The sequence below is a fragment of the Colobus angolensis genome, unplaced genomic scaffold (genome assembly GCF_000951035.1).
Source record: "Colobus angolensis palliatus isolate OR3802 unplaced genomic scaffold, Cang.pa_1.0 Scaffold67, whole genome shotgun sequence".
NCBI classification, from domain to species: domain Eukaryota; kingdom Metazoa; phylum Chordata; class Mammalia; order Primates; family Cercopithecidae; genus Colobus; species Colobus angolensis.
In genome coordinates, this window is record NW_012120376.1 from 1,371,840 (window position 1) to 1,395,851 (window position 24,012).

General features: G+C 36.5%; 1 protein-coding gene and 1 pseudogene across 1 annotated transcript in view; both read left to right on the forward strand.

Moving 5' to 3' along the window:
- LOC105500595 overlaps nt 1-19,553 on the forward strand; it is a 31,990-nt pseudogene extending 12,437 nt beyond the window's left edge.
- Nucleotides 1-24,012, forward strand: part of FAM19A2 (family with sequence similarity 19 (chemokine (C-C motif)-like), member A2) — a 522,282-nt gene that overhangs the window by 157,649 nt on the left and 340,621 nt on the right. The window lies entirely within an intron of this gene.

Consider the following 24,012-nt stretch of genomic DNA (forward strand, 5'->3'; position numbering starts at 1 on the left):
ACTGTGGCTGCTGTAGGCATAAGGGTTTCCAGCAGAAGTACCTGTTAGGAGGCCATGGCAGTGATCCAGATAGATGAATGATGCACTCGGCTGGTAGCAGTGGATATTCGGAGAAGCAGTTGGATTTGAATAATATTTTCAGTGGATAGAGGTAACTTCTGTTCATTGTTTAAGATAATTCAAAAGCTGCCTTCTCTGAGAGATATTTCCTGAACTCTTCCTCCTTGCCAGGTTGAGTTTTCCTCTCCTGTGGTCACCTAAGCTCCCACAGCATTCTTAATTAAAATGAACATCTAGAAGCAAACCTGAGTTGTAAAAGGAATCAGAAAAATCGATCGGAGGAATGCCACTCAAAGTGTGGTCCACAGATTTGCAGCATCTGCATCACCTAGGAAATTTTTGGATATGCAAAGGCTTGGGCCTCACCTCAAGCTACTGAATCAGAATCTCTGGGGGTAGTGCTCATGTGTCTGTTCTCCAGGTGAATCGTATGCATGCTGCGGGTTGAGAAGTACTGAATTTGATTGGGTATCTGCTTTGGTGACAATGGTGGAGCTTATAAGTTGATTGTGCAAGTGTATATGCATCTCAGGATTGTTCATGCAACAATTAGAAGATCCATCTCTCTTCTTTATCTTGAGTTCTTAGCAGTATTCTCAGGCATACTTATGACAAAGGCAGCATTGATATTGAGGTGATGTAACATTAATTTCATCCAAGTTACCTTTAAAAGTCCTAAGCTCCATTTGGCGACTGATCTCTCTCAACATTGCTTAATGCTCTGCTCTCAACCATCAAGTTTCTCTTTTACAATTCTTGTCCAGAGTAAGTAAGAACCCAGTGAAAAATTTTTTTGAGGAAATATGTTATGCACATCAGCCTCTTATTATCCTCTCCAATGGGACAAGTACAACATAAATTATAATGATTTATTAGGAATGAAGAACCTATTTTACTGCCCTTACTCAGCGGTTTTCATGGAGTGCTCCATGAATAGGAAGACATTTGTTATTTTTGGACAGATTCAGAATAAATAAAATAGGGAACTAGTGTAAGGTGCATAGAATTTACCATACCAAATGTTATATTTATGGAACTTGGATATTATTACAAACCAATGGATGAATGCTTTTGTACTTGCACCTTGGTAATTCTGGGTCTGCATTTCTTATTTTGCATTTACCCTGCAGTGATGTCTAAAATCCAGTGAGGGGGTCTAGAATTTTTTAGTGGGTCACTTGTTGCAAGGACAGAAACTGTTACCCTGTTTTGGAAGACATGCAGACATCATCTGGGGCAGGTGTTGCAAAGGAGCAATGCAGTGATGAGCTGTCAGGTCAGCAAATGGGGAGTATGAGGGAGAAGGCTATGTGGGGAGTTTGGGGGTCATCTAATTTTTTTTCCTGAGAATTTTATGACTATCATGTATAACATGGCTTATTTTCATTTCTTTTAAAAACCGAGACTTAAAATGTACTCTTGGCTGAAAAAGTGGGTGAGAGGAACATGCATTTCTTTCCTGGGAACGCTGTATTGTTGTACCGTTTTTCATAGCATTTTTAAGTAATTAAATGAAGTGAAAGTCTTGGTATTTTGTTTTTTCCCATTCTTTTTGTATGTCTAGGGACTTTTCTTTAAAACATTTTATTGCATACAGTGGTCTCTCAGTATCTGTGGGGCACTGACTCCAGGACTCCCCTTGCTTATCAAAGTATGTGGATGCTTAAGTTCCTTATGTAAAACTGTGTATAATTTGCATGTAATTTATACACATCCTCCTGTAAAATTTAAATGATCACTAGATTACTTATAATATCTAATACAACGTAAATGCTATGTACATAGTTGTTATATTTCATTGTTTTATGGTTTATATTTTTTATTGTAATGCTTTTTTTTCTGAATATTTTCAGTCTGCAGTTGGTTGAGTTTGTGGATGCAGAGCCTGTAGACAAAGAGGGAAGATAATATATTTAAGGTTTACATGGTATCTTAATATACATATAGATAGTGAAATAGTTATTATAGTCAAGAAAATTAACATATCATTCCACATAGTTACCTTTTTTGTGTTAAGAGGTTCTAAAATAGATTCTTTTAGCAAAAATCTTGAATACAATACAATATTATTAACTGTAATTCTCTGTTGTACATTAAATCTCAAGACTTGTTTACCCTATACATCTGCTACTTCGTATGTTTTGACCTACATCTCCCCATTTCCTCTCCACCCTGCCGCTGGTAACCACTGTTTTACTTTCTCTTTGTGTATTTGATTTTTATTTTTAGATTTCACATGCAAGTGAGATCGTACAGTACAGAAGTCTTGTTACACACAAATGAAATGATAAAACTGATTAAAGTAACTATTCATGTGGATATGAATGTTTTTACTTATTTTTCTAAAATTTATTTAGTACCTGCTATACAAGTGGTTTGGGCATAAAGGTGACTACGATTTGTTGTTTTCACCAAAGAGATTTTGATTTATTAGAGGAGACTGTTAAATCATGTTTGGGGGTAAAATAATTTGTTGTGACTTATATTTATCTATCGCTGACCAATTAATAATTGTTGTATGACCATTACTCATTATTGCTGTAGTCTATAAAGTAGTTATTTTTAAGTTTTGGTGTGCATTGGAATTTGGTATGCAAGTTTTATTGGAGTTTTCATTAAAAGTACAGATGGTCTGCCCCTATCTCCAATGAGTTTTATTCTGTAAGTCTGTAGTGGATCGTGGGCATATGTATTTGTAAAGGGTAATGCAGGAAATTCTGATGCCTACCAAAGTTCAGCGACCTCTGCTGCATGTGATTAGAAGCAGGCATTCTATTTACTTGTGGCATGAAGTGGATTAAGAATTGTATGTTTTTTTTTAAATCAGGAATTTACCTGAAATTTTGAGCCAGAACTCAAGTGAGAGCAATTGAATTACAGTGTTGACTGTTAAAGACTTAACCCTGTTCATGGGTCAGAAGGATTCCTTTGGTTTTATTCTTTCATTCTAGCATGCTTAAGGATATTGGATCTTGCTTCTTGGTTATTGGTTTGAGTGAAACCCATCCTGCACAGATGGGCAATAGTTTTCAAGCACAGATGGAGAAGGAACAGTAGGTTCATGGGCAGAGCCCACACATGGGAGCAAGTAAGAGAAAAAGATGAAGGCTGGAGGTAGAGGCACTGAGCAAAATAAACCTTTACCTGATCATTATAGAAAATGTTCTTTTTTTTCTTATTTTAAATAAGCAGGTACGTAGCAAATCTTTTGGGACGTCATCCAGATTTACTTTATTTATTGCTGTTAAATTAGATAATAAATACCTTCCAAACACTCATTGAAATAAAAATAACAATGCAGCAGAATCGGAATGAAAAGAGACCTAAGTGAGAAATTACATGTTTTTCCTAAAAAGCAGAAGGAACTGAGTTAACAAGGATGGAAACAGTTGACTGATTTTTCATTTTAGCCAATAAAGATCTCAAGTTAGTAGAGCCAGGAGACTTCTACTAAAAACAGAATTACTGCTTCTGGTGGCACACAACTTCTCTTTCAGTATTTGATATCTGCTTTAGTTTTGCTATGTGATTTCCTAGTTTTGTGTTATGTCCTCAAGGGAGCATAATATATAATCATTGCTACATATTTTACATTTTAATAATTTTCATCTACAATTTATTCTCACCCTCTCCCTAATAAGCATATTAGAATTCTGACAATGAATCAGCAAAGGTTTTATTTAGTAATTGCTATGTAGAGTACTACTGCCAGACCGAATGGTGAACACAGATGCTCAAGAATCCCTGAAGTCTAACTTCAGATAAATGAATGGACAGTGGGGGAAGGACATAACTAGTGGCCCTGTTCCCACTTCCCTTGAGGTAATTCAGAACATTTTGGGAATGGCTGACCTACCAGCCTGCTTTCTCTTCTGTAGGCTTAGAGAGCATTTATTTATCTGGCAACTGCAGCATTTTGCTCTTTTAATTAACCTCCTCTTGTCCTACCCAGATAGTTTTAAAAACCAATCATTTTCTTAAAATATTCAATGTTTTCTTATTGCTGGCAGAATAAAGGTCAAATTTATTAATACCATCTATAAGGCTCTATAGTAGTGGTTCTTAATCATGTATGATTTTGTCCTTAAGGGGACTTTTGGCAAAGCCTGGAGGCATGTTTGGTTCTCACAACTGGGTATGGGAAAGGGGTGCTATTGGCACCTAGTGGGTAGAGGTCAGGATGCTGCTTAGCATGCTACAGTATTCAGGACAGGTCACCAAAACGAATCACTGACCCCTAGCATCAATAGCACTGAAGTACAGAAACCTTGGCCTAGAGGATCTGGCCCCTGCCTGCTTCATCAGCCTTATCTTTGACTGTTTTCCCATTGCACTCTCCACTCCAGGCACACTAGCTTCCTTTCAGTTCTTTGAATAGCCTGTGTTTTTTTTTTTTTTTTTCCAATTTTTTTAATTTTAGGGCTTTTGTATTTGTGGCTCTCCCTATATCAACCCTCTTCCCACTTCTTTCATTTGCTGAGTGGGAACTTCAGAACTCAGCAAATGGCACTCCTCAAAGCAGCCTTCCGTACTTCTTCCACTGGGTTAGATTGCTTTTCCCTTAGAGTACTGTATATTCCTGCCCTTGGACATTGTTAACAATTCTAATTAGTTAATTCACTGTGTAACTGGTTGTTCATATCTTATCTTTCCCATTGAAATACAGTTTTCAGGAGGGCAGGGCCTATTCACTGTGGTTCCCTCATTGGCCAGCATAGTGCTTTGTGCTTGGTCGTCACCCAATAAATATCTCTTCAATGAATGAGTCATCAAGTAAGATAATGTATATTACAGTGATTTACAAAGAATTAGACCCATCAACTATTTTTGACATGTAGAGGGGTGACCTCCCTCCTTTACATTGATAAGGCATTTCTTTGTAAACCAATATTTGGTATTAGTCGTATAGAGTTATATGCAGTAGTTGTAGGCCCAACAGTATATGTCATGGCTTTTTGGATGTGGTTATTTTGATACAACAATGTAATGTCAGTCTGTTTTCAAATCACCATCTCTTGCTCTCTCTCTCACCCCTTTCACCTCAATTACATGTAACTTTCAATTTCTACTGTAGTTTTGCATTGTTTGATTTTAAAAATTTAATGAGCATTGCTTCTGTATTAAGAAAGATGACTAAAATTTGAAAATTATATTGATGCTGAACTGGGTTGTAAGGTTGTATCATTGAATTTCCCAAACTATAATTTTACAGGAGTTTAATAGTATTAATATAATATATATGTATTATTGACTATGGAGAAATCTGTGAGAAATTAAATTGAAGATTAATGGTGTAATTTGGAGTTGAGAATAAGGGTTCATTTTGTGATCCAAACATCCTGCTTGACTCTCTGTCTAATATATACTCAGTCAAATATAGTTAGCATAATTAGGCAGCCAACACAAAGCAGAGGTGTTTGTCTTCTGGATTTTTCAAATAGAAAATAGACTGAATATCCTTATTAAATTGATGAATCTATTTATTACCCAAAACAAATTAGAATGAACATTACAACTAAAGAGAGTAATAGGAAAATTTAAATTACAGGACATTATGTATGAGTACTTTTATAGAGAATGGCTGACTCACTGGCCCTTTCCAAGGTAGGTAAAGTCTAGTAAACATTTGACTCCTATTCATATGGTTTATCTACCAGGTGGTACTTGATCTTCATCCTGTCCCTTAGAGTATGGGTTTGGCAAAGGGGGCTGGGCTCAAGGTGACAATATCTGCTGACATTGCTTGGTAATATAAAACACGCATGGTCTGTGTTTAGTTGTCCTGGAGTCAAAATGCATCAAATTGCTGCTCGTCATGTCATGTACTCATTATATCCATTTATGTGTTAACTGGATGTGATTATCTCTAAATACATGCATTATGTCTTCCACTCTTTTTCCCCCAACCACTTTCACTCTTGTGCATATTACTCAGTTAATGATTTTTGAATAAATGGATTAGGTTGAACCACATGAAATTGCCGATATTCAGCCATTTTTGATGTATGAAAATTGCATTTTCATATGGTTCAGCTTAAAATAAATACAAACGTATTCACTTTTTTCATAAAAGAAATATTCTAATTAATAGTGAAACAAAGTTGAAATAGTTCTATGTGTACTTGGAGTAGGTACATAATGGTTCAAATAGATTTTTATAGGCTAACCAGAGAACATAGCTATAATTTAAACCAGTGATTCTCTAGGGAAAAGCATCTCAGGCTAAAAGCACTCATATATGAGTGTTTGGTATATAACATATTTACGGGTTGGTGACATACATCATGACACCTTGAAGAATTTTCTTCATGTTGTGATAGAATAAATAACAGAAATTGATTTTCTAGTCATTTGATCTTGGACTAGTAATTAGGGATGGATAGAGAATTAGGTGACAATGTCAGTGTTGTTGGAAACTCTGCTCTCTTCTTGAGGCATTAACTCTCACTGATGAACGAAAACCTTTGTCCAGGGAGCAGAGTCTTTGGGATCTGATCAAATGTGGGAAAAATGTGCAGAATTACACAAAGCAAACCTCGTTCCTAAGGGCTGATGTAGTCTGTATCAGTGGTCTGCATTGAATGAACATCATTTTTAGTCATTATCTATTTCCTAATCTTAGGGTTTTGGGAATTCCTTAGTTCATGGACATTTGACCCTCAGGAATATATGTGTGTTCATGAAAAAGCCCCATAATGTGAGTGGGCATATGGTGATGTTTCATAAGGTGACACAGGAAGGGTAGTATTTCTGCCAAATGGTGATGTAACCCACGATAATTCCAGCCTTTGAAAAGCAAGAGTAACAGCTTGAGTGTCGTTCTGCTCCCTGGACAGGGTAGAATAACTTTCCAGGTGCCAGTCTGACATGGCTGTGTGAGTAGGCTGGCAGTTCATGTACGTGTTTCCATGCAGGGCAGATCATTAGCTGGGGGAGAGGAAGAGATTGCAGTTTGGATCATACATTTTTATTTACTCTCGGAATTCTCTGAGGATAGAATAATAATAAGAAATCCATGAAAAAATGTGAATCATTGCTGAGGGGGGAGGATATTCTTAGGTGAGAATGCTGCTTCCTTTTCTGATTTTAGTTTTTTTAGATAAGTTGAAAAATATGGGAAGCTTCACATACTCTTCTGTTTCTGTTTGTCTGATTCATATAGAGTAAGAGAAGCTAACAACACTCTTGATGCTCATAAATATAAGTAGCTCTAAGCAGGTCTGCTGTTTTTGCCTTATTTAGAAAGGAGCCACAGATTTTTTTTAAATTAATGCATCAAGAAGTCTTATATGAGGGTTGTTTCTGGAAAAAATACATTCTTATGGAACTTAAAGAAATCAGACAGATAATGACATAATTACCAACACTTTTCATGCCAGGGGTCTTGAAGCTGTAAACACTTCATATTCGTCTGGGTAGAAATAATACCAACATTATTATTATAGATACAATTATTAGTACAAACATGATGTTTTTTTCTTCCTTATAACATTTCACATATATTTGATTTGCAAAACAGTCCTCAGAACTCTTGTCAGAGATATTGGCAAAGTTTGATTACATCCTAATGTGCATGCCAATCAATTGTAAGATGTATTACTGGATTCCAGCAGAGAAATTTTGGTTTGAATGAAATTGAGAAAGCTGGTATTACTTAAATGAAGTCCTTTCCTGTACCCTCTCTCAGGTGTGTTTTTCCTCCTCGTAGCTATATCCTCCCGCTTCATATTTTAAACATTATGTCATTGTTAAAATTGCCAACAGAGATGTTTGCAATTCATCATTCACCACTGATCTCTTGGACTTACATGTGCCATACTTTTCCAGGTTGGTATTGTGCCATCAATAACTGCTTTTAAAGTGCACTTTTCAGCCAAATTTTTAATGTTATTTAAGTTATAAACCATGTTTCCCCAGTCTAATAATAGAAGGCAAGCAGGGCCTTGTTAAAATCTTTGCTAATGTTAAGAAGAATTAACTTTTTATAATATTTCTCATAATATACTAGCTAAATTTTCTTATCAGATAAGAAACTAAATTGGTCTGGAAAAGTCATCCTGAAACTATTAGACTACTCTAAAACATAATTAAGACTAAAAATAAAGTAGGCCACCATAAATATTCAAATTATGCTTCAAATGTTACAACATATATATCAACAGAGGTGGCACCGTTCTGGAACATGGAGATCATAGGGTTTTTGTTGAAAGGGAGAAATTCACGGTGTAGTTGACTAACATACTTGTGATCCCCAAGTTCTCAAAGTGTATATGTATAAGTAAATGTGCATTCTTCATGCTTTTCTGTGACTTTGTCTGCCTTCAAGAGCCTCCTTGGCCCTACACTCTAAAACAGACAACTCAGCTCTTACTGTATTAGTCAGGGTTCTCTAGAGGGACAGAACTAATAGGATATATGTGTGTGTGTGTGTGTGTGTGTGTGTGTATATATATGTATATATACGTGTGTGTGTGTATATAAAGGTGAGTTTATTAAGTGTTAACTCACACAATCACAGGGTCCCACTATAGGCTGTCTGCAGGCTGAGGAGCAAAGAGAGCCAGTCTGAGTCCCAAAACTGAAGAACTTGGAGTCTGATGTTCCAGGGTGGGAAGCGTCCAGCACCGGGGAGACGTAGGCTGGGAGGCTAGGACAGTTTCTCTCTTCACATTTTTCTACCTGCTTTATATTCTGTCTGCACTAGCAGTTGGTTAGATGGTGACCACCCAGATTAAGGGTGAGTCTGCCTTTCCCAGCCCACTGACTCAAATGTTAATCTCCTTTGGGAATACCCTCACAGACATACCCAGGATCACTACTTTGCATCCTTCAATCCAATCAAATTAACACTCAGTATTAAACATCACACAGTCCATGACTCATTTACCATGGAGCTTTAAGTACAGTCTAGAGTCGTTGTGGTCATTCTCTCTTTAATAAGTAAAAATGGAAATAATAATAGTACCTACCACATAAGGGTTGTAGTGAGGAGCTGATGTGCCCTGAGATTAAGGCCACACCTCCTCTATAATTTCTGCCTGCATCGTTAAGGGTGAAGAGGAAACTCCACAAACCTATTACTCCTACTTCTGAAACCTAAAACCTTACCTTTACCATTTGCTTTGAATTTATTGGGACAAATTTCATTGTGTCCTTAACCTCGCCAGTAACAACAACAACAACAACAACAACAGCCCTCTGTTTCCCAAATCCCACCCCATCATGTTCCATTCTCTAATTATTTCAGCCTCTGTACATTCTCTCTACGCTTTCTAGAGTCCATGGACCATTTTCAGCAAAATATTCTATAGTTTCAGATTTTTCTCGAAATATTCCTTTCACCTTCTTTCTCTGACAGCTGGCTCTCCCTAAGGTTGCTGCTTTCACTGCAAGCCTGACAAGAGGTGGCTGTTTTTCCTCTTATAACCATACTTCATACCACTAGGCTTGGGAGTAGAATAGATGTCTTCCTTGTTTGTCATTGTGGTTTTCAGATCATGTTCTTGCCTTTCTCTTAAACTCCCTTACACTACTTTTGTTTCTCTTGCCTACCCAACCCTTGGATCCTCTCTCCTCTTTACCCAGCAATCTTCTCTTGTGGCTTATTCTGTTTCTTCCATATTAACATGATCTCAATTCGGGGCTACTTAAATATTATATAGACGATCCTTCCTACACACTCCCAGTTCCTAGGATTCCACTTCTCCATGACCTTATCTTCCAACCTCAGTTAATTGCTTCCTCACTCATACCCAGACGTTATCATTGCCAGTAATGACAACCTCGTCTTCATCTCAGTTTCAGGCATTCTACTCTGACCACTATCTTCGGGTCCCCAAGGATGCCAGTGTGTCTTTGATCCTTTCTGAGCTTTTCCTCCTCAGCAGTGGCTGAAAATAGGTTAGATTCTGTGCCTTTACGTTTCTAAAATACACTTGGGTGACTTCGTGGAAGAGGTAGTTGTAATTATTCCTTATTTACATGAGGAGCCAGATGAGACCTCAATGGGAGGTAAATGTAGCTCTGAAAGCAGTGCCTAGTGTTAATTCTAAGATCATTTTTCTTTTAGACATTGCTGTGGTAATGTTGCTATTCTTATCTTGACTCTCTAGAAACTTCTCTAGAGTCTTGCATGGTGTGTGTGTGTGTGTGTCTGCGTGTGAAAGAGAGAGAGAGAGAGAGGGAAAGAGAGAGAGAAAGAGACAGACAGACATTTAATGTGGTTCTTCCATGTTGGCATGATCATGAGGGCTGGAGTCAACTCTCCTCACCTGGGTTCATTGTTCTTCTAGGGAGACCCTGACCTGTGCTTAACTAATGAGGTGATGGTGATATAGAAGTACAGGGTGATTGCACTTTCCTTTGCCTTTATAATCCAAGTAATCCATGTTTTGGCTTTTTAAAAAAATTAATTGTATATAATGTCATTATGGGATGTTCTGCCATATTTTCTGATACTTGGCCATCTTATCACATGAGTTTAAGTTCCTCAGGCATGGGACATGGAAACTATATACTGTGCTGTTTACTAGGGTTGGCAGTTCTGCAAGCAGACAACCTGCTAATTATTAGCTATGGGACCTTAGATGAGTTTGTTAACTTTTCAGAAACATGATTTTCTTATCAATAAAATGGTTCTGATAATACCTCCATAACAAACATAATATTAGTGTTAAAAAGATAACATGTAGGTAAACCTGTGCACGTCAGACACATACTAGGTCTTTCACAATTAATGGTTTTCTTCTTTCCATGAAGAAAAACCCTGCTTCCAGTAGGAGCTTCCCTTAGAGATTATAAATCCTAAGTGAATGCTTTGAGATAGCTTGCATGATTTCACTTAGAATCAAAACAAAAGGATTATTTAAAACCAGTTAGTGAAAGTTAAAACGTCACCTAATTAATTTTTAATTAAAAAATTAAATATGGTGAGAACATTTTCCATTTTCAGTATTTAACATATTATTCAGTTAAAAATCTCTTCAAAAATTTTCTAATGCATATCTATTAGCTGCATATTAAATCCATGTGTTTTAGCCTATACTTTAAAAAGTGAAAATAATGATGCTGTGGTAGCATACAGATAATAAATGGCAGAGATTCCTATATTAGATGTGAAGGAGGGTTGAAGAGAAGCAAACAGGAACTGGGAAGTAGTTTGGACTAGAGTTTGTCCTTTGGGGTGGTTGTACTGGCTGTTATGGCAGATGTCTCTTTTTCTGACTAATAAAGTTGATTTTACTCACATTTATTCTTGGCTTCTACCTCGCAACAGGTGGCCAGTCAGACTGCATTCGACTCTGCAACTGCTGGCTGTCAAGCTTTGAGAGCCTTCTGCTATGATTAAAGCAATAGTTTAGAGGAAACTTAGGATAGTTATTCGAGTTTGTACAATTTATGCGAACTTACTTATAAGCTAAGATGGTTTCTGGTGACTCTCACAATGCCTTTCTTTTATGCTGTGTTGATATGTTTGACCATGCACAACTCTAGAATCAGCCATGTAGTAAGCATTCAATAGCTGAGAGCTGAGAATTATTTCATACATTTCTCTGCTTTGAGCCTTAGAGAAAAGAGTTCTTTCTCCAAGGCTTACTGGCTTCCCTCTCCTGCAGACAGAGAGAAGTGCAAAGGATAAAGATGAGAGGAGGAAGTGGGGACTCACTGTGAAGGAGCCAAGAACTGTCTTTCTGTCACGGGTGTAGCTAGTTCTTGAGTCTAGGTACTAGTCTAGATAGACCAGGTCGTTGATCCTAGCTCAGCTTACCACAGGAGAGGGCCAGACTAAATCCATAGAAAACAAATGTTCACACTTGCCTTTGGATAGATTCTTTGAGAACTTGATATAGTACTAGGTTATTAGAGAGCTATTTTGAGAATTTTCTCTTATAACAAAAACACAAGAGACATTGTCTTCCTCTAACCATAATATGGCCCCATGAAAATTGAACTCAACCAGTCTGCCACTGGAGCTTACCTCTATAGCAGATGAGTTAGGAAGCCAAGACCTAGACTGGAGATTCAAAGTCCTTCAACATAGAAAACGAAGGCTGAATTGGAAACATGGAACCAGGGGATTAGCCGACTGTATCTTAGAAATCTGGAGCTAATCTTGTGGTTCCCTGAAGGATTTGGTAGAGCAGAAGCAGCAAAACATGGCAATTAAACTAGTGAATTTTACAGGTGAATACCTGGATAAAGTCTCTGCTTTATTATTTTCCACCCACAAAAAACTGGGCAAATTAATGAATCCCTGTGTACTTTAGTTTCTCATCTCTAAAAGGGAAATATAATCTGCTGGCACTGAAGATTTAGAATAAAAAAATACACTTTCAACAGAGGCTGGCATATGGCAAAAGGCCACATACGGGGTTCTGCTGAAGGAAGGGGGTACAACTTACTCTGTATATAGTAGGACAACATTGATATTCTGTGCAAGAAAAAAATCATTAGACTTTTGGGATTCTAATGTGAAGGGTGCTACACAAATATAAATATTATCAATCACAGCATTAGCACACAAAAAACTAGGAATGGTTTTTGCTTTGTTTGTTGCAACAAATTTCACCTTCTTAGAAATTTTTAAATTTTATGATTTCTTTTGAGAACAATTTAATCTTCTTTAGTAGCTTTTCTTACCACAACTCCACTTTCCCATGATCAACACTCCAGTTTATTAGTTTGTTTGATTGTGAATATTATGTTCTTAGTTCCTTTCCTTTTTCCAGGGCTATGCCAAAGGGCTGTATGCTGCATGTTAATTCTTTATCTTGCAATCACAGAAGTGCAGTTCAAAATAGTAACTTCTATGCAAATCCTTGGTCCAGCCTAGAACATTTTCATTTACATATTTTGAATTAGTTTGCTTTCAGTTCAATGACTTTGTCTGATTTTATACTTATAAATACATAGCCAATGTTATTTAGCTAAATTTAAAAATTAGGAATAATTATTGTAGAAACAGTGCTTGTATATACGCCATTCTGTGAACCATGGGAAAGTCATTATTCAGAAAGAGAAGAGAATTCCCTGGGAAAAAATACATCTTTGAGCTATTGATTTTTAAAGGAAAGACCCTAAAATTATTATGAAATCAAATAAGTTAGGCCTATAATTTCAAGCTGTGTTCTGATTTATCTCATGCTGTTTGATATTGCCACATAAGTGATACCAGCATGGTCAAATGTTTAAATGCAAATTTATAATTCTAAATGCTTTCCTTTGTTGAAGTCATTTTGTTTAAGCTTCAAATCCCCAAAATATTTATCATAATTTTGAGTATTTTTAGAAATGGAAACCTTTGCTAAAAATAGAAGATTACAGAGAATAAACCAAATAATAGCATTATTCAGCAAATTCAAAATATAGACTGTCTCCCAGCCTCTGCAAACCAAAACAAAGCTGGACAGAATGAGCACTGTCTGCCAGCTGATAGAGGAATCAGAGCTGTTTGTGAGACAAACAAGGAAGTGTACATCATGAAAGGTCAAGTTGAGCTGGAGCTGGAAAGAGAATCAGACCAAGAAGCAGATCTTGTTCTAGTGACAAGAGATGTTTCCAGCTTTGCCAAGAACCTGAAAGTTTAGAAGTCTGTATCAGCAAGAAGGAAGCAAATCCATCCTGGGTTTGCCCTGTTGCATCTTGTGGGGAAGCCAGGCAGGGCGCTTTAAGGGCACACCTCAAAGGAACTTATGTTTTTCTCTCTGTCTTCTTTATGTGACTTCTTTGACTGGGTATCTATTCAGGTAAACCTCTGAAACAAGCGAGGAGTGGAAACCACACCAGTGGAACACCTTAGCAACTATTCCATTTCAACATTAGTGTATCAGAGGGTTAGAGAAAGACAATAAACTCATTTTAATTAATCCTTTTCATGGTTAATGTTTATGTTCACCTAAACAGGATGATGTGAAAGCTCTTCCAATTATATTTTTAGTAGGCTTCTTTTAACCCTTGGAATTTAAATTATTAATGATCCTCATTGATTGGGTTCCTGCATGTACTGAAATATATATGGTATAAAAAATGAACAAGGTTGATTGTTTGCCATGTTAATGTGTATTACCAGTTAATTTAGTCTTGACTACTTCTTTATTTTGGGTTCCTCTGTAGTACATATGGTAGATGCTCAATATTTTTATTAATATATTTTTTCCTTAGGTAAAAACTCTAGTATGCATTGTAATTAAGATGGAGCAAGGGATTTGCAAAAATCAGTGCTAGAATACAAAAAATTGTTCTAATTTTTCTTATAAAACATTTTTTTCGTTATTAGGTGCCTTTAAAATGCAAGGCTTATTCTCTACTAAGTGTTATACAAAGCAAGTTAAAACAGATTTTATTATTTTTACAATAGCAATTGTAAAACAATAGCCATCCAATGTTCTGGCTAAATTTTACCCACTCTGCTTAAATACGAATGATAGATTTCATGCAGAAACTGTTTCATTTAAGTACAAACAGTCCATAATATTTTAAAAATCTATTTAATACTGAAAGAAGGCTGTCAAAGATTAGCTTTTTATTAGAAATCAGATTTTTTTCTCTTTTAAAAAGTGTTTCATTTATTTATTTGCTTATTTATTTATTTATTTATTTATTTATTTATTTTGAGACGGAGTCTTGCTCTGTCGCCCAGGCTGGGGTGCAGTGGCCGGATCTCAGCTCACTGCAAGCTCCACCTCCCGGGTTCACGCCATTCTCCTGCCTCAGCCTCCCAAGTAGCTGGGACTACAGGCGCCCGCCACCTCGCCTGGCTAGTTTTTTGAATTTTTTAGTAGAGACGGGGTTTCACTTATTTTTTAATTTTTAAAATTTCAACATTTAGTTTTGATTTGGGGGTACATGTGCAGTTTTGTTACCTGGGTAGATTGCGTGATGCTAAGGTTTGGGGTATGATTGATCCCGTCACCCAGATCTTCTTGTTCTAGTGACAAGAGATGAGTACAAGATCAAATTACAAGATCAGTAGTTTGATTTCTCAAAGAACTTAAAACAGAACTACCATTCAACCCAGCAATCCTATTTCTCTGTATATATCCAAAAGAAAATAAATCGTTCCACCAAAAAGACACATATACTCATACGTTCATCACAGCCCTATTCACAATAGCAAAGACATGTTGCCTACCAATGGTGGATTGACTAAGGAAACTGTAGTACATATACACCATGGAATACTATGCAGCCATTAAAAAATGAAATCATGTCCTTTGCAGCAACATGGGTGCAGCTGTAGGCCAATATCCTAAGCAAATTAACACAGGAACAGAAAACCAAATAATGCATGTTTTCACTTATAAGTGGGAGCTAAAACCCAGAATAAAGAAGTAGTCAAGACTCTAAATTAACTGGTAATACACATTAACATGGCAAACAGCCAACCCTGTTCATTTTTTATACCATATATATTTCAGCACATGCCGGAACCCAATCAATGAGAATCGTTAATAATTTAAGTTCCAAGGGCAAAAAGAAGCCTACTAAAAATATAACTATTGGGTACTGAGCTTAGTACCCAATAGTTAGTTTTTCAACCCTTGTTTCCCTCTCTCCCTCCCTCCTCTAGTAGTACATAGTTTCTATTGTTGCCGTCTTTATGTCCATGAACACCCAGTGTTTACCTTCCACTTATAAGTGAAAACATGCATTATTTGGTTTTCTGTTCCTGTGTTAATTTGCTTAGGATATTGGCCTACAGCTTCACCCATGTTGCTGCAAAGGACATGATTTCATTTTTTAATGGCTGCATAGTATTCCACGGTGTATATGTACTACAGCTTCCTTAGTCAATCCACTATTGATAGGCAACATGTCTTTGCTATTGTGAATAGGGCTGTGATGAACATATGAGTATATGTGTCTTTTTGGTGGAATGATTTATTTTCTTTTGGATATATACAGAGAAATAGGATTGCTGGGTTGAATGGTAGTTCTGTTTTAAGTTCTTTGAGAAATCAAACTACTTTCCACAATGGCTGAATTAATTTACATACCCACCAGTAGTGTATGAGTGTTCCCTTTTCTCTGCAGCCTTGCCAGAGTTCTTTTTCTTGACTTTCTAATAGTCATTCTGACTGGTGTGAGATGGTGTCTCACTGTGGTTTTGATTTACATTTCTCTGATGGTTAGTGATGTTGAGCATTTTTCATATGTTGTTGCTTGAATGTCTTCTTTTGAGAAGTGTCTGTCCATGTCTTTTGCTCATTTTTTTTAATGGGGTTATTTGGTTTTTGCTAGTTCAATTGTTTGAGTTTCTTATAGATTTTGGATATTAGATCTTTGTTGGATGTATAGTTTGCATATATTTTCTCCTATTATGAAGGTTGTTTACTCTGTTGATGGTTTCTTATGCTATACAGAAACTCTTTAGTTTAATTAGCACTGACTTGTCAATGTGTTTTTTGTTTGTTTCAATTGTTTTTGAAGACTTAGTCATAAATTCTTTCCCAAGGCCAATGTCCAAATTGGTGTTTTCTAAGTTTCATTCTAGGATTCTCAGTAGTTTGAGATCCAAAATGGTTTCTCATATGGGACATTAACTTTGTCGAGCTGCAATGCAAAACTAATCTGCAGAGATTGTGCTCTAACCAACCAATAGGCATTTTGGACATTATCACTAAATCATTTTAGAAGAAGGTATGCACAATGGGACCTATATCTCTATCCAGGCAACTATTCATCTAACTTTGCATGAGAGTTCATTTCTTATTAATATGCTACAGTCAGGTTACTTATGCTGTGGATTTTGGGGAACTCTATTTCCAATAGCATATATCAAGAATACACAGAAAATGAAAGAGAATGAATGCTGAGATCATGGAGCTGTTTACTGACTTTCCTGGTAGCGACAAAGATGATTATACCAGATTTTGTGGGGATGAGAGGGGAAAGGGATCTGCATGAAGTAGAAAATGTCTCCAAATGGGAAGCATGCAAGAGAAATAGGAACAAAGAGTGTTTTCAAGCAGTAGCACCGATTCCAATATTGAAAAACTTGCAATTAAATCAGACACAAAAAGAATCTTTCAAAGTTATCTAAACTTTTGACTTTTCACAATCTTAACAAATGCCTGTTTAACTCTCTTATAAGTCTTCTAATAACATAACTGAGGATAATGATAATGTGCAGAAGAAAAACATTTAATGAGAGAAAATTATATGTGGAAAGTGTTTTGGGAGATTTGTGTTTTTTTCTGTACCTAATTTTTCTCCTTCCATTTGGCAGCAGGTCCAGTTCAGATTGTAAAGAGTAGATGTAGTAGTGAAGCTATCCATCTCAGGTGAATTGAAAGAGTAGAGAACTACAAAATGCCATCATTCTCTCTCTGTGTTGATTTCTGGTGAAGCTCAGAGGTATGTAGCTGCTGTTGGAAATTTAGAGGAAATTCCAGATACACTTCAGCATCTTTTTAGTTACAAAATCTTAATTTTAAGCTCATGGTTCATAAGTCTTAGTTTGACTTATAGCAAATTCTTTGTTTCATCTGATTTTATCTAATTTTCCAACAAAGTTATTCAACCTGTAAAGCATAGTATATCCTCTATCCTAGATATATATATGATTATTAAATTCAGATCTGAACTCAAAAGAAAGGTTATCTAACACAAAAAATATTTAGATGTATAAAAAATTTCCTGCACCTTTTATAGCATAAATCAAGGCAAATGCCACATATCACAGAGGGAGGTCCCCCTCTTGTCCAGACATTAGCTGTTCACCCTCCCCTCACTAAGCCCCTTTCCCTTTACTTCCAACCTAGTTACTCCAGGTAACAATCCATTGTTATTTCATTCAATTTGCTATTGGAAAACAGGCCGAAATATCAATCATTGGCTCTCTAGAAACCAGTGATTTCTGTCTTTCTTGACTTCATTTTCATCGCTGATGCTCATTGATTCTCTTTGTCTCTCATTGTCTTTTTCTCTCTCTTACCAGAACATCAACTCACAAGACTGCTTAGAAGGTAGATATTTTAATAAGAATTTCAAATATTAGATATATCCAACAGTATAATCCTGGGTGGAGGGGGATAAACAATGACTGTGGTTCAGGTCTGAGATTGGTGATATGGTTCCTCCCCTCATTCAGCCATAGGAACCCCTGGGAATGAGAACTACTTGCTGGTATACACTCACATCTTCCCAGCACAGTTACTGGCACATGACAGACAGTCAGTAATTGGAGTGGATAAACGAGTGATTACATAACTACCTGTTTTGCTTGATAAAGGGAGCTAAAGTTTATGCTTCAACTGTTCAGTACATTTGCCTAAGAGCAGATAAGAATATGTGATTTGAGCACTAGAAATGTTTTCATCCAGAAAAGGGTTAAATCTAATTATATTATTTTATGTACCCAGTTTGACAGGAATTACTTGCTCAGATTATATGAGTGAGGATTGAACGAATTAATACACTGAAGCACTTAGCAAGTGCCTGGCACATGGTAACACTCAAAAAGTACTAACTATTATTGTTGTTGTTATTATTTTATTAAGAGAGAAAAAGTGAATAAGAATGATTGCCTGATCGGAATGTTTGTTAATTCTTCTTAGAGGAAATAATCCTGACATCCCAGTGTTGTGTTTGCTATGGAAGAAAATGGCATTAAGTATAATTATATAAATTTCTTCTAGGATCACCATTTTAAAATATAAAACTGATCATGTCATAAACCTTAAAACCTATCAAAGGCTTGCCATTGCCTTCAGTATGAAATTGAAGTCTTTAGCAGGACATGTAAGGCTCTTCATTGCTTGGTCTCTACATTTTATCTAATCCAGTTTTAGAAGCCTTTCCTTTACACCAACCAGGACAGAAATGATTATCTTAGCCACTAGAACACAGAATGTTCTTGGTGAGAAGGGCGGGTGGATTCGGGAACTGACTGCTGGAGTTCAGAAGACATTTGACTTTCCAGAGGGCAGTGTAGAGCTTTATGCTGACAAGGTGGCCGCTAGAGGTCTGTGACATTGCCCAGGCAGAATCTCTGTGTTACAAGTTCCTAGGAGGGCTTGCTGTGAGGAGGGCCTGGCTATGGTGCGTTGCGGTTCATCATGGAGAGGGGGGCTAAAGGCTGCGAGTTGGTGGTGTCTGGGAAACTCCGAGGACAGAGGACTAAATCCATGAAGTTTGTGGGTGGCCCGATGATCCACAGCGGAGACCCTGTTAACTACTACATTGATACTGCCGTGCGCCATGTGTTGCTCAGATAGGGTGTGCTGGGCATCAAGGTGAAGATCGTGCTGCCGTGGGACCCAGTTGGTAAGATTGGCCCTAAGAAGCCCCTGCCTGACCACATGAGCATCATGGAACCCAAAGATGAGATACTGCCCACCACCCCATCTCAGAACAGAAGGGTGGGAAGCCAGAACCACCTGCCATGCCCCAGCCAGTCCCCACAGCATAACAGAGTCTCCTTGGCAGCTGTATTCTGGAGTCCCAATGTTGCTCTGTAAAGACCTTTAATAAAATATTGCAGAAAGACCAAAAAAAAAAAAAAAGAATGGTACAGTGGACTTTGGGGACTTGAGCGAAAGGGTGGGAGGCGGTGAGGGATAAAAGACTACAAATTGGGTACAGTGTATACTGCTCGGGTGATGGGTGCACCAAAATCTCACAAATTGCCACTAAACAACTTATTCATGTAACCAAATACCATTTGTTCCCCCAAAACCTATGGAAATAATAAATAAAAATAAAAATAATAATAATAATAATAAATTAAACAAAAGAAGCCTTTCCTTATTCAGAGTCCTTTCCCACCATTTGGGCTGTGTGTCCCAAGCATCTGTTAATCTGATATTATGAGATTATTTGTACCACATTACTTATCATATTGAATTGTATTGATCTGCTTCTCTGTTCATCTCCATAATTAGACCTTTTGTTTTCCCAGTATCTAGCACAGAAATCAGCAGCCTTTTTCTGTTTTAGTAAGTGTTTTAGGATTTGCAGGCCATATTGTCTCTATTGCAACTACTTATCTCTGCTACCATATCACAAAAGCAGCCATGGACAATATGCAAAGGAGTGAATATAACTGTGTTCAAATAAAACTTTATTTAGGGGCACTAAAATTTAAATTTTGTATAAACACGTGTCATGAAATATTATTCTTACTTTGATTGTCTTCATTCATTTAAAAATGTAAAAACTATTTTCAGTTTGTGGGCCATATCAAACCAGGCTGCAGAAAAATTTTGGCCATTGTGATATTTGCCAATCCTGTCAGAGAAATGGTGCTCAATCAGTACATTTCAGTGAATGAGAAGTGAGTTAAGGGTTGTTTTTACTGAAATCATTTTCAAACACAAAGAAAATGTAAATGAGTAGCTCTTGCCTGTAGTATAAACTCCTTAGCATGAAATAGAATAGTCTTTACAGTTTGGTTTGTAGGTAGTTAATTTTCACCTTCACCCTTTTCATCTGACTCCCTGTCCATATCCCAGTGTTATCTGTGCTGCAACTCATTGACACAACTAATTGACATTCTCTGAAAACACCATGCCCATTTCTACCTTTGGGCTTTGTGTCTTACATTTTTCTTTACTTGGAATGTTCTTTCATTCTTTTTAAGTTTTCTTAGTGAGCTATTATTTGTCCCCTAATATTAAGCCTAAAACTACCTCCTTTGGAAATGTAGGGTCTCCTTTCTTCCAGGTAGAAATGAAAGGAAGGGGGCTGTAATGAGGGCATATTCCCTCTGTGTTTCTGTGGGGCTTTGGTATAATAATACTAGTGTGGCACTTTTCATGTTGTATTTTAATTCTTGTCTTTCTTGTGTTTCTCCTTCTTACTATGTTCTGAAGTCATTTTTATATGTTTAGTGCCGGTATAGAACTTGGCATTTGTAGTCATTTAGTATCAACTTAATAAAATGAAACATTTTCGGTTAAAGGTAAGTTCTCAATATCCTGTTGAGATGATTTGGAATCAGTTTAATCTACAATGATGAGATTGTCTTTCAATATTTATAATGAGGTAGTCTGAACGTTGAGCATTAAAATGAATAAAACTAAAATTGAATACAAATATATTAGGAAATTGAAAATAATTAAATTGGAAACTTAAGAACCAGAAGCATCATTTGTGGTGTAAAACGTGAATTTTTTTTTAAACTTAACTTTAAGCTTAGTTGAATGGACATTTCTAATATATTAAATACCATCTTTAAGCCTTTGCTTGATTTTGTGTGAATAAATGGTGATATCATTTAATCATATACATGGATTGCTATTCTTTCCTGGAAGGATGAAAGAGATTGATAACACTGGGGATTTCACAATGAAATGTAATGGGTTTTGACTAATGATTGTTACTCCAGTATGTTAACTGCTTTTAAAACTGTAGTTTGATGGAGTTTACCTGGAGGGATGGGAAACATTTTATAATGCACACTAATTACAGTATCTATGTTATCAATTCTGTCAAATATTTTATAAATGCTCAGTACTTGTTTACTGTGGGAATGCCCAGTACCTTATATCATATCTTTCCCCATTTCCATGGGGAAATTCCCTGCATTCTCCCAAACTATAAGATCTTCAATTGAGATCAATGTTCTGGGAAGATTTCTCCATAAATATCTTGGGAAATCTCACTAGGAATTGAAAGCACATTGCCATGGGAGATGAATAAGAAGCTTTCCCATTATTGATCATTTATTTCCATTCATTCTGATAATTATAACAGACAGCAGTGGGCTTGAATGGCAGTTTAGGTTGTCATTATAAACAGAATGCCTGAATATTGGCTGCTTGTTTTCTTTTATTGAATGAATTGCATGCTGATGATTGAAAATCAGCAAGTGCTCACTTGGTACAGGTGTTTATAAAAATATATGCTATATTAATATGAAAAACAAGAGGAACCATACTTTAGTGAAATAACCTGGTATTTAACTTGTAGAAAGTTATATTTTTCAGGGAAAAAGTCATCTTGCAGTTATGGTTCAAAACAGTGATGGAGAATATAACAAAATACACTCCAGAATAAAAATATTTCACCACATCCGCAACTCTTAGGCCTTGGTTAGTTGAGTTAATTTTAAGATAGAATTTATTCTGCTATTAGTTTCCTGGATTACTAACTCCTTAATGACCGAAATTGTGTCATATATTGTCGTGCATATTGCAGTAACTGGCACAGTATCTTGTATATAGCAAGAATATATATACTTGCTGAATTAAATTGCATTTACAAATAGTTCAGACTATTTATAACAAAATACTGATATCTAAAATGCTTTCTTAGAGTAATTTTTCTAAATATGTGCATTTTATAGACATTTAGTGAAATATTGGTATCAGTATTCATATACTGAGAGTCTACAGTATCTTAAGCTATTTTTTTTTTTAAACATTAGCTCATGTAACTTTCAAAACAATGATAAAAAGTTGATATTAATCCTGCATTCCCTCAAGGAAACTGAGGCTCAGGGAAATTAAATAGCTTGAGTTTATGTATGAAACAATAATAGTATTTACTTTATAGGGTTTGTGAAGATTAGCTGGGATGGATTATGGACCAAACTTCGTGGTGCGTGGTAAGCCCTCAGTAATTTAGCTATGTATTATCATTAAGGTCATACAGCTAAAAAGTTATAGAGTTGGTATTAGATCACTGATCTGTCTCACTCTAGAGCTCATGCTCTTTTCTTCATTGCATTCCAACTCCCCTGCCCTACATGTATGGCAGAAATAATTATTCTTCCTATTATGAGCTCCTGAAGGGCAAAGGATGAGACTTTTTCTTTTGTATCACTTACTGGTACCCTGTACACACAATAATAAATGTTGTTGACAGTTTGACTGGCTTGGCGGTGACACTGTTCTGGTTTTGCTATCCGTATGAATGATTGGTAGGATGGTCGATTATGAGAAGGGCTCAGAGGGATGTTGTTGCAGTATGCCTTACATTTTATATTAGGAATGGAGGTTTTCTCCTCAGTCATATGCCACTTGCATCTTGATTTTAAATATGATTTCCCTGGCACCTGTGGGAAGAAAGGTCTGAGGGCAGTTGGAGTGTTAAGACAGAGTTAACATTTTCCAATTAGCTTTCCCAGTATTTCCCGACTTCATCCTTGAGTCATTTCTGGTAGCTGTGTCCCTAGGATTTTTGCAAAGTTAAGCTTTTTCACTTGAGGGGTAAAGATTTCTTTGTGTTTTGGAGGTGAGAGAATTAAAAAATAATCACCGAGTCTCACAGTCCTAGAGAGCTTTCCTGAAAGGGAATTTAAGTAAAAAATGAGCTGTCGGCATCCTTGAGGTTTCTCACTGGTCACATAATGATAAATCATTTGTCAAATGTGGTCGTCTTCCTTCACTTAAGTTCCTGCTGTTGGTAGTGTTTCTCCTTATTTGTGCACGTGGAACTCAAAAACAACTCAAAAACTGAGGACCCTGAGTTCTGTATATGCATGGTAAATGACTACTACATTGTTTGAAATGTAACTGCCATGTGTGACACAGTTCTTTTTGTAGTTTTCTTTGTGGTGTTGAAATATACACAATATAAAATTTGCCATTGTAACTATTTTAAAGTGTACAATTTGGTGGCATTACATCTATTAATGTTGTGCAACCATTACCACCATCCATCTCCAAAACTTTTTTCGTCTTCCCAAAATAGAATTCTATACCCATTAAATACAAATCCCCATTCTCCTATCCCTTCAACCCCAGCAACCACCATTCTACTTTCTGCATTTATGAATTGGACCACTCATGTCTCAGCTTTATGACTCCATGATTTACTTGTTTAAATTGAGGTCTGCCATCTTCTCTTTTTCCTTGCTGTGGTTATTATCTGATTACAAGATAGTTAATTGATGTCTCACTGCCGGATCTATGTGAGGTTGTGAACTTAATGCAATTCTCTTGCAATAAATAGTGTACTTTGCTTCTCTATATAGTAACCTCTTAAATTTCATTACCACATCATGAG